The sequence below is a fragment of the Canis aureus genome, chromosome 25, assembly GCF_053574225.1.
Source record: "Canis aureus isolate CA01 chromosome 25, VMU_Caureus_v.1.0, whole genome shotgun sequence".
In the NCBI taxonomy this organism is placed as follows: Eukaryota; Metazoa; Chordata; class Mammalia; order Carnivora; family Canidae; genus Canis; species Canis aureus.
Window position 1 is genome coordinate 11,045,703 of NC_135635.1, and position 12,175 is coordinate 11,057,877.

General features: G+C 37.0%; 1 long non-coding RNA gene across 5 annotated transcripts in view; it reads right to left on the reverse strand.

Moving 5' to 3' along the window:
* The window catches only part of LOC144296973 (uncharacterized), a 333,399-nt gene that overhangs the window by 178,365 nt on the left and 142,859 nt on the right, over positions 1-12,175 (reverse strand). For all 5 annotated transcript variants that reach the window (XR_013363944.1, XR_013363946.1, XR_013363943.1 and 2 more), the window contains exon 3: positions 3,211-3,287. This is a non-coding gene — a long non-coding RNA (uncharacterized LOC144296973). The remainder of the gene's footprint in view (positions 1-3,210; positions 3,288-12,175) is intronic.

The following is a 12,175-nucleotide window of genomic DNA, read 5'->3' on the forward strand; positions in this document are numbered from 1 at the left end:
TGCTCTTATATTAAGATGTTTTGATAACAAAGGTTACCATTTTAAATTCTATTTTGAATCTTCTCTAACGAAAATGTATAGGAGACACTACTCCTCAAATGAGACTTTCCCCCATCATTTTCCGAAAATATAGGGATTATTGGATACAATAGAACAATTGTTTGGGCTATAGTGCATCACATTAGATTAGATGAGACACTGATGAAGTTACCAGAAGTTTGTGATGTGTCATATCACTTTAAAGATTAAAACCAACATAGTAGACTGAATCCATCAAGTGATTATTAAATGTTTTTTGACAGTTTGCATTTTAATCTTGGGACTATAAGTAGTGGTTAGTTTCTGAAAATTCCAGACAGTAATTTCTCTAAAATATTACTATTGGAAACCTCTTTACAGCACAAATGGATGAATGAGAGACCCATAACGAATGTGGGCTGAAACTCTGGATTATACAGTGGGATAGAATGGGATGGGAAGGATTTAAAACATCTTTAGGAATAATGCAACAATAAAGTAAAATGTACATTTTTTGAAAACTCTCTTCATGAGCCTGAAAGTCTTTTTCTTCCTGCTTTTCAAATTTAAAAATCTTTAGGACTTATTTCATTTCATGCAATAATATTCTTGAAGTTTTGTCAATAAAATGGATTTTCTTACACTAAAGGAACATCTAAATACAACCAGGGTAAGGATGGCAAACACATGGCTGGAATGATGCCTCACATCCCTCCTTGACATACGGTAGGGGTTCATGGTCACTGTACCTTTCCTTAGTGTGATGGCCATTTTTAAAATCTAAGCTATGATACCCAGGTGTTTGGTCAAACAATGGTCTATATTTTGCTGTGAAGATGGTATTTAGGTGTGATTAACATTTACAAAAAAATAGACTTTGAGGGAAGCAGATTAGCCTCCATAATATGGGTGGGCCATCCAATAAGTTGAAGACCATAAGAGCAAAGACTGAGGTTTCCAGAAGAAGTAATTCTGCCTCAAGACTGCAACATCAACTCTTACTTGAATCTCCAATCTGTTGGCCTGCTGTACAGATTCCTCACTTAGCCCCTACAATCACATGAGTTAATTCCTTAAAATGAATTTCTGTGTATGGATTTACACAATATCCTATTGGTTCTGGAGACCTCTAATATCCCCAGTGAGTCCAAGCATAGTCTTAACTCAATACTTGCCCCAAGTAGTCACTACCAGTCAATTAGAGATGATATACCTAATTAAATCTGTTTGCCATTTCTATATTAGAAGATCTTCTGTTTAAAATAGTATAAGGAGTACTTGTATAAAAGTGAAAATTCCAAAAAAAGGTAAAAATTCCTTTGTAATGTGTTTAATCACCTTTGTCTTTCATATATACTTTGTTATTTAATCAGCTTGCTTAAGACAAAACACATTTCACAGCTTTTTATTTTGTAGCAAAGTTTCTCACAACCTACCAGTAATAACAAAAAGCACAAAGATGTGTTAAAATCAAAGCCCATATTATAAAACAACCTAATTGGGCTTTTCATGTAAGTTAAACCTATAGTCTAACATATGCATTTCTAATCTAGCATAAAGCCATCCCCAGATGCATGTCACCTAAATGGGTCTTTACATGAAACCAGGTGAAGTCTTGGGCGAGACTGAGCAAGCCCATCAGCATCTCTGAGAGTCAATTTCTTCTTCAGAAAATGATGTGACAGGTTAGATAGCTTTACCATCACTGCCTGCTTTGGAACCTAGGGCTCACAGCAGATGGAGAATGTAAATTGAAGACAGTTGCATTTCAGAGACTCAAAAACTTCCCTAGGAGGTGACCCTATATCCTATGCTTTATTTTCTACATCATTTAACATTGCAAGAAACTCAGCACTCTAGTCAATTCCAGCATTTACAGTGGTGGTTTACTAGAGTCATTAACAATAAAGAAAAGAGTTTGTGAGACTTGGATTACCTAATGCTAGCATTTTATGAATGACTTTTGCAAAGCATTTCATAATTTAATTTTAAATGTTTGAAATTTAGTAGTATTTCAAACATTTTTTTAGACTACAGAACATACAGAGTAGACATCTATGTACCTGTCATCTAGACTTATCAACTCATTTGTAATGTTTTTTCAGGACTTTTTAGAGATAAAACATTATAGATACAGCCAGACTTTCGCTAGTCAAATCTCCAATGTCAGCTTCTCCAACTCCCTGCACACTTTAAATGTTGGAGTTCCCAAATTTGATCTCAAGATGACTTTTCTCTTTCTCTAATCTCCCTCCCTAAATAATTCTATGCATTTCCTCAGGCTTAAAGGCCTAATGAAAAGAAGACACACACATTGTCAGGAGGCCTTCATCACCCCCACCACCAAAGGAGTCAACCAGCCTCTCCTGCCAGGCCCCTCCTCTGACCCCCAGATTCACTGTATGCAACCACTTAACACCACCATTGCTACCCACCCCTCATCTCCCACATCTCAGTAAACATCATCACCAGTGATGTGGTGGTTCAAGTCAGATATTTAAATCATTCTTGATTTCTCTTTTCTTCCACTCCCCACATCCAAACAGCACCTTATGCACCTTGTACTTGTTTCCGCCTGAAAGGTACATTGTGTTTTGAACACTATTTCCCATTTCCTGTTACCAGTTCACTCAACAATGCCACTATTTCTGACCTGGGCAGGTGCAACTGCCCCCAACATAGTTTCCTTTGCCATCCATGCTCCCTTACCCCTAACCCATTGTATGAAATTAATGTGGAAGTCAGACAACATGACTACGTTGGTTAATCATGCAAAGGCTTCACATTACACTCAGAACAAAGTGCACATTACTAATCCCAGCTGACAAGTCCAACGTTATCTGGCCCCTCAATCTGATGCTATCTATTGCTTCAATCTCGTCTCATGCCATTTACCCTCTGCTCATTATCTGAGGCTCACTCTACTCCCTCCCCTACCCCCAATAATTCAAATAAACCCTTCCCCACCTCAGGGCTTTATCTCATGCTGTTCCACTACCTAAAAGCCACTCATCGCCACCCCACCCACATATACCTGACTCCTCTACTGTCAATGGTTCACTGACCTCTCACCCTAAACAGACATTTTCTATATGAGATGCTTAAAAAAAAAAAAAAAAAAAAAAAACTTTCTTCTTCTTCGGTGTTATAATTCATGAATATTTGTTCGTTTATCTATTTTCAGTTTCTTACCTTCACTGGAATGAGTTCAAGTTGTTGATGGTATGTTTATCATATTCATGTTTGTGATCCCAGCAAAATCCCAATTCCTGAAACATAGCAAGCATTGAAAAATTTGTTTTAAATAAAGTAAAATATTCCATTCAGGGATGCCTGGGTGGCTCAGTGGTTTAGCACCACCTTCAGCCCAGGGTGTGATCCTGGAGTTCCAGGATCAAGTCCCACATTGGGCTCCCTGCATGGAGCCTGCTTCTCCCTCCTCCTGTGTCTCTGCCTCTCTCTCTCTGTGTCTCTCATAAATTAATTAATTAATTAAAAAAAATTCCATTCATCTGAAAAAAAAAAAAGATTTCTTTAGCTGAAAACTCTTATACTATTCCCCGTGTCCTAGACCATTTCTCTAACAAAAACATTTTAAATTTTGAAACAGATAAGTCACAGGTATATAAAATATATATACACATAAATAAAGTCACTGGAAAAATAAATATAGGATTTATTATATCTTCAAAATTCTATTCATGTTTTATATCTTTTACATGAAAGCAAAATAAGGACAAACTTCACAATAAACAGTGTTCCTTAAGGTTTTATAAAGCTGATCTCAAAAGCTCAATTGTATCATGCTACTGGTACCAGATATTTTACCGTCAATTGTTATAATTGTTTTGAGCAGTAGTGTATCAGGAGCCATGTTGTAAGCAAAACTGGAGACAGTAAAGCCCATCTTAGGCAAATTAAATAGGTAATTTTTCCATAAACTTGCTGATATGTAGCCATTTGGTCTTTTATCTATTCCCAAAGCCAGTACAGCAAGAGAAACAAAATAAAATATAAGCTTTTAAGCCTGGATCCCATCAGTTAGGAAATGAAGACAATAAATGCTTTCTTCTTTGATGTAAAATTTATTATTTCCTTGAGTTAGAAGGAAAATAATGGTATTTTCATTTGAAACATATCTAAAAACCATTGACTTATTTTATGTTTCATTATTTAAGTCAAACATTTTGTGATGGGCATTGTATCACCCAATGGTCCACAAATATGGTGAAGTGCTATCCCTATCTTCATTAGAAACCATAGCAGACAGCATATCTTTGTCATAGGTGCTGCTGGTGCTATGGTTTAGGGCAAAGGGAACTCATAGGAAGGCAAGATGAGTCCTTCCTTAAAAAGTCCTTCTGGAGAAGATGACATTTGTACTGGCCTTTGAAGGATAGGTAGGGTTTCACCAAACATGGAGGAGAGTGAAAGAGCAACCAACATTGAAAACATGATAAATAAGGGCATGTGAAGTAGTTTTAAAAGTCTCATCATTCATCCTTGACTGGAAAACGAGGCAAAGATGAAAGAACTAGCATTTCCTTTTATATATAGAACTGACTTTTCCTTTAATGAGAACCCAGTAGTTCATTTGTTCAGTTATATAAACTTCATAATGGGCAATGAATTAAATTTACTAACTTTATTATAAAAATCATATTTTTGCTTATAAATTTCAGGCAAAAATATTAGTGGAAGGGGTCATAATATACTTGTGCTGAAAGAAAAACTTTACTATTACATCATGAAGTTTTAAAAATATATGCTTAGTTCCTAATAGCAATTCCTACTCTACCTGCAGAGTGACAGATAATTCTTTTGGGATTTATCTTTAAAATCTAATTTCAGCAGATTAATTTTCATATGGGTAATTGACTTGTTTTCCTTTTTAAATGTCGATGTCATCATTATATGAGACAATAAATGTTAGTTAAAAGTACAAGTAATTTTAATAGAGAATAACATCTACTACAAGGCAGTTAGAGCCACTTATAACAAATCTCCCATATCTAATTATAAATACATGCCTTTTGTTATGCAGGTCCCTGCTTATCCAATATGGAAAGATCATAGAAATTAATGACCTTTTAATTTGATGTCTGTAAATGGACACAATGAAAGATACATACTAATTTCACAGCTATTAATAAATTCACAGAACACTTCAGATACATATATATGATCAAAATGTTTATATTTTGGGAAAACTATATGTGAAATTTGACTGCCTGATAATTATCTCTTTTTCATTGTGCTTATTACACATGGACAATCTAACATCAGGCATTCCTCTGAGTGATTGGGCCAAGGTGTGCAAGGGTAAACACCACCACGTTCCTAGTCAGTGTTCCATGCTTCAGTTCCACAGAGAATGCCTACCTCATGTGTTTTTCATTTTAAGTTCTGCTTCTTTGAATGCTATTTCCTCTCTTTTGGCTTTCACCAAGGTTAAAGGAATCTCTAGCAACTAAAAAATGCAAACGTCCAGTCATGTATTGGATATCTGCCCACTCAATGTCTAAACAACCCTAACTTTAAAGCTAACATGTTCATTTACTACTACTAACTCAACATCAAGATTCAACACCATGATTTTTTAAAGATATTGTGATGACTTCAACTAATATTACTCTTTTTTGTTCGGTGTCCAGGGATAGCCACAGGAGTGGTCACCACAGAGGTGATCAATCTCTGAACATTAAACTCTAAACAGAATCCAGGGTAAAGAGCCTTTAATCCACCCTTGACACATACTACCCTCTCCTGACTATAGAGCATCTTGGCTTAATGATGTGCCTTCAGAACATCCAGATATTGAACCATTAATGTTCTCATGCCAACCAGGCAAAACCTAGACAGACATGTATGAGCATAACATCAAGAAGCAATTCCACTCTTCCATATATAGGCCCTCAGAAGTAGTCCTTTCCTCTTCTCGTTCCTTAAAGGCCTACAGTGTTCGACGGCCAGAAAGACTAAATATTAGAAGTGAATACTGCTTTGCAGAAGCTTTTAGCAAAATCTTTAAACCAGCGCTGCCTTCAGCCCAGGGCGTGACCCTGGAGACCAGGGATCGAGTCCCGTGTCAGGCTCCCTGGATGGAGCCTGCTTCTCCCTCTGCCTGTGTCCCTGCCTCTCTCTATGTCTCTCATGCAAAAATAAATAAAATCTTTAAGGTAAAAAAAACCAAAAATACAAAAAAAAAAAAACAAAAAAACAATAAAACAGTGCCCTGGGAAAGAGAAGTACTAATTACTAGATAAAGAAATTACCAGGATTCAATTTTCAAAAGAGCTTCCCAATTATCCACACTCTTTGCTGCCCCATTACGAACACATATATGTTGAAGAATTAGAATCTTATCACTAGGACCTTAGTTTTATAAATTATAATACATTAAAGACCCTCTTTATTAGACCATCAATATTACAGTTTTCAAAGACATTTAGAAATGTGGTTCTTGCTTTCCTAAAAGCAAATAATACATGAAATTTCATTGTGGCGACCTTTTATATGCTGCTTCTTTATTTTGGTGTTTTGTTAAATGTTTATATGTTAAATCTCAGCCAAAGACCCATGTGACTAAATTACTCATTGTATAGCATTTTCTCACATAAAATATGAAGAAACAGCCTCCTGGAAGTTATTAAAAATACATTTCTAAGTATATGTTTTTGATATAGATGTTCCCCCAAACAATTTAGTATAAAAAACATTGGACTCATTTGGCTTGTTAAAATAAATTGTGTGCTAATAACACGAGGATTTTTTTAAATCTATATTCCACTGCTGTTATCTCTTAATGTTTCTCAATTTTCTAACATTAATCATTTGTTCAAGAAATATTTTGGGTCCTTATTACACCCCTGGCATTGTACAAGCATAGAAGACATTAAGGTGCGTGAAAGAACAGAGTCCCTGTGGTGGGATCAGCCTGCAATGGTGGTAACTTCAGAGATATTTAGACAACATATCACCAGGATTTGATGACTGTCTGGATGGAAGAAGGGACAGAGAGAAGCTGAAGAAGACTCCTAGGTTTTTGGAGTTAATGGGAAGGCCTCTGGCGGTGCCATTCTCAAAGCAAGGAAAACAAAAGAGGGAACAGGTCCAGCGGAAAAGGACCAAGATGAAGACTTGAGTGTGATATGCTTGAAAGATATCCAGATGTCCAACGTGTAATAGGCAACTGAGATCAGGACAGTTATCGGGCTAGAGATATAATTTAGGAGACAATGGAGACTGCACAGGATGTGTGGGTAGAATGAAAAGAGGGAGTAGGACCAAACCCTGAGAAACACTAACTTTTAAAGGAAGGATAGAGGTAGAGGAGCCTGAAAAAGCAGCTGAGCAGCAGTGGCCAAAAGAGAGTGCAGGAAAAAAAACCAGCAGCATATGGTGTCAGAGACTCCAAGGGAACAGCACATTCTGAGAGAGAAGTGAGAGCTAAGAAGTCCAGGGCTGAGAAGTATCTCTTGGATTGAACACTGGGGAAACCAGGCTGACTTTCAAGGGGTCAGCTTCAGGGGTTAGGGAACTGAAGGAGAAGTAAGGGAGACAGTGATTGCAGACACTTCTTTCAACATGGAGAGAAAGAGACAGCAGAGAATAAGGGGGAAGCTGGAGTTTTCGTTTTAAAACCTTAGAGGAAGGATTTTAGTTTTGAAAGAAAGGTGAGCCTTGAAATCATTTAGTTTCTCTTGGAAGGGAAAGAAGAATGCAGAGATAAAAGCATGAAAGAGACAGCATCACCGACCTCACATAAAAAAGAAATACTTCCAACAATAACATGGATGAGACTTAGTTATAAATAAAAAAGTTTTCCCAAATCTGTATTACTCTCTCTCTCTGTGGAACACTTCCTGGTTGAATATTTACTAATATTCTTTAAGTACTGCCTCCTTCCACAAAAGGCCTGGAGTAGCTAACCACCAAACCATAACAAAAACTGAAATTATATTGCAAAATTGCAAGCTAGATGTAGGGATTTTGACTAAGAGGAATAGGGCTAAAGAAATAATTAGGCCACGTATAAGAAATATACCCAAAGCATTGCACAGTTGCTAGAAACGTGGCAAAATTTCGCCCCGAGCTTACTAGTGACCAAAGCAAAGAGAGAAACACAGTGTGTTACTTGGCTCAGTGTCTGTAAAATAAGAGACAAACCAATGGCTCAGAAGAGACATAGCATCTTCTCCTTAAATCAAGACCAGAGAAGAACTTGTCTCATTGTTCTCGTAAGATGACACAGTGAAGAAACCAATGCCTTCTTTACAACATGTCAACAACTGATAAAGCAGCAAATTTCAAACACCTGTTTCTTAAAATGTGCTCCAATATATCCTTTTTAAAAAATGATACCAGATGGCAATTAACTTGGGTTCCAAGAAGGCAGAATTCTAACATCTGGTTTGATAGATGGCCTAATTTTAGAATCTCTTATAGGAATGGAAAAGCTGCATGCCCTGCAAGTACTCATTCATAAATATTATTAAATAGCATTTCTCTCAACCAGCATTATAAAAAGTTTTATGCAGCAGAGATTTAAGGTTGTGTTTTATCGCAAGAACCACATATGAGTGTAACCACAGATGCAAAGCAGTCCATCAGCCATGAAGATGTAGCGCAAGATGCCCCACCAGCTGGGCATATGTGGAGATAAGACATCCAAGCTACCATACATTCTAGGTTGCCTAAGACAGTCCCAGTTTATGCCTATTTTACTAGCATAATTATTAATAGTGCCCCCTACACCTCTCAAATGCATTCCTATTTGAAAAATAAGTTATATGGTCGTGTTGTTTATCACTGTTCATGCTATCTACATCTGGAAAGTTATCAGTAATAGGCCCTTGGCCATTAGTTTGGAATCCAATAGCCAGACTTCTATCTTTTGGCAAGTGGGCATATAGTGACATAGAGCCCATTAGATTTAGTCAAGACAATAGCCTGAAAAAACCATGTGAGGTGAAGCAGAGTTCTAGAACAGGTATTCCAAATTGGAGAAGCAGCAGAAACAGATTCCAGGATCAGAGAGCCTCAAGGATTCAAGGATGACTACAAACTAGCCAGGCCCATAAGGTCCATCTAGAGTGGCTTAAAAACATCCCCCAAATAGGCTCAAAGGCTGAGCCAGCAGCAATGATCAAGAAATATCAAGTGGCTGAGAGCCAACCACCCATTGACACACTCTTATATTAGAGGTTGAAGAAGCTAATCTCTAAGAATCTGAGTAAGGACAATTAGAATATATAAATCCCAAACCTTAAAAATATTTATATCATTTGACTTAATGCCTTACTTGAAGAATTGATCTAGGAAAATAACCTACTATATTCTCAAAAATTACGTGTAGAGATTTTCATCAAATAGAGTAAAAAAAAACAATCTAATTCTCCAACTACATGAACTCAGTTTAAGTGTGATATATCCAAATGATTAATATTCGGGGAATTAAAAATCATGTTCTTAAACAATATTTAATGGAAAAATGTTAGACTGTAATACAATAAGCTGTGTCTTTTGAATTAAATTTACACCCATAAATTTATATACATAAATATTTAAAAATAAAAACAGTGACTACCTATGGCTTGTAAAGTGAGACTTATTTTTATTTCATACATATGCTGTTTACATTTCCTAAATTTTACATAAGCATTTATTGCTTTTATAATTAGAAATTTAGCATTGCTATTATTATTAAGGTCAGATAACTTGTCTTTTTCAAAGCATTTTCCTAACGTTTGCTAGACACTGGTACTACTTAAGATGTTGTACATATCACAACTGAAAAGGCTAATTTTCTTGGTCCAAGATGTGGCATAAAAGTAGTTTCATACCTTCACTCAGCTTGTTTTGATATTTACTAGCTACTCAGTGAGGTTTTCTAGCACTACGTAGAGTAGTGCATCCTTAGGAACAGATTAGCAAGTCAGCGAATTTCTCTGGTGACTTGGCATTTGGCAGATTATGAGTGCCAGCAAAGGCCTAGGGTTATGGTTTCCCTGGAACACTTAAATAACGATAATTTAGACTTATGGAAGGAGAAAGCTTACACTGTCACCCAGCAGAGGAGTGGTTCCAAACTCAGGTTCAGCTGCTCGCTGCTCGAAAACCAACCTTAAACAGAGACAGGCATTGGTGGGAAAGGAAAGATGGTTTTATTCATTTATTCAGGAAGCCAGCAACATGGGAAGATGGCAGACCAGCTTCTCAAAGACCTTTTTTTTTTTTTTTTTTGAGTCCAGGTGGAGCAGGAAGCATTTAAAAGGGAAGACATGGGAACTAGTGAAGGGGCAACGTGCAGGGAAAGCTGGTGCTCAGCAGTTAATCATTTGCCTTGCACGGCTTCCAGATTTCTCTGCTCTACCCAGTAATCAAGACTCCCAGGGGACTCTTATTGAAGATACCAGGGTTAGAGGAGGCTGTTTTTGAGTGCAGGCTGACAGTCTGGTCCTTTGTTCCTTAAGGCTAGTGGTCTGCAGTATCTCAAGGGAAGTACGTTAGTTCTGCTACAAACTATGGAATTTAGGTCAGCGAGCAATGAATGATAAGCTTAGGATGCCTGGGTGGCTCAGTGGTTGAGCGTTTGCCTTCAGCCCAGGGTGTGATCCTGGAGTCCTAGGATCAAGTCCCACATCGGGCTCCCTCCAAGGAGCCTGTTTCTCCCTCTGCCTGTGTCTCTGCCCACCACCCTCCTTCGCTCTCTCTCTCTCTCTCTGTGTCTCTCATGAATAAATAAATAAAATCTTAAAAAAAAATGAGTGATAAGCTTGAAGTGAGTTAACCCTGAAGACTTTAGTAGAACATTTTACTACCTACACACCATTAACTGAAACTTTTGCATTTTTTAGTATGATGACTGGTAATCACAATAAGACCTGAAGGAAGACTTTTAAGTACTCTACTGCCAATAACAAAAATTAAATGTCTGATATAATTATCTCAGATATTATTTATTACACTTTGATTCTCTGAATATAAGATATATATAAAATTATATATATATGAAATATATATAAAATTCACTCAGTAGATGAATGTTAAGATTCACTCCAATCCTGAGATTTTCTGATTGCAACTTTGACATATGGTAAATCTCCTTTCACCAGATAGAATAAATGAAACAGAGATTTTTCTGTACAAATCTATTTTTATTGAACACACATGTGGGGACGCCTAGGTGGCTCAGTAGTTGAGCATCTGCCTTCGGCCCAGGGCATGATCCCAGAGTCCCAGGATCGAGTCCTGTGTCGGGCTCCCTGCATGGAGCCTGCTTGTGTCTCTGCCTCTCTCTCTCTCTCTCTCTCTCTCTCTCTGTGTCTCTCATGAATAAATAAATAAAATATTTTTTAAAAAATGAACATACATATGAGCACACATGCAGAAGTAACAGAAATTTAGAGTATATTATAAAAGCTTGCTCTTAAAAAGTTAGACCCCTCAAACAGATTAATTCATTATCAAATTATTCCTCCAATGTAGCTGGGAGTGTCTGTCATTGAGGGCTTTGCCAATAGACCTTTTAAAAGGTCTATTCAGTTATGTTAGAGAGAGAGAGCACAAGTGGGAGGGGCAGGGGGAGAGGAAGTCAGAATCTTAAGCAGATTCCCCACTGAGTGTAGAGGCCAATGTGGGGCTCAATCTCATGACCCTGAGACCATAACCTGAACCGAAATCAAGAGTCAGATGCTTAACTGACACACCATCCAGCTGCTCCTTGCCGATACATTTTTAAAACAAGTCTAAAACTTAGTTTAATTTGGTTCTTGGTAATTTCAGAAACTATGTTTTCTGAAATACTAAATTATCTTCATTGTTTCAGTCAGGTTCAATTAGATGTGTAGTCACTTGGAGCTGAAATTACCCTGATACCATAGACATATTTAGCAAAGCCAGTATCTCCTTGCTGACTTGGGGGAGGTTTGTGTTTAGGAACATATTTATTTATATTTTACTGCCAACTCACACCTAAATATGCTTTATTTTACAAAACTGTAATGGGAAATAATTCATGTTTAATTACATTTTCACTAATCATTCTCGTGCCATGAAATCCATGAAACTGGCATTAGACCAAAGTGATTTGATGTAAGTCCAGAAACAGCAAGAGCATTTGATGAAATTGTCTGAATTACAGAACCAGTACTTA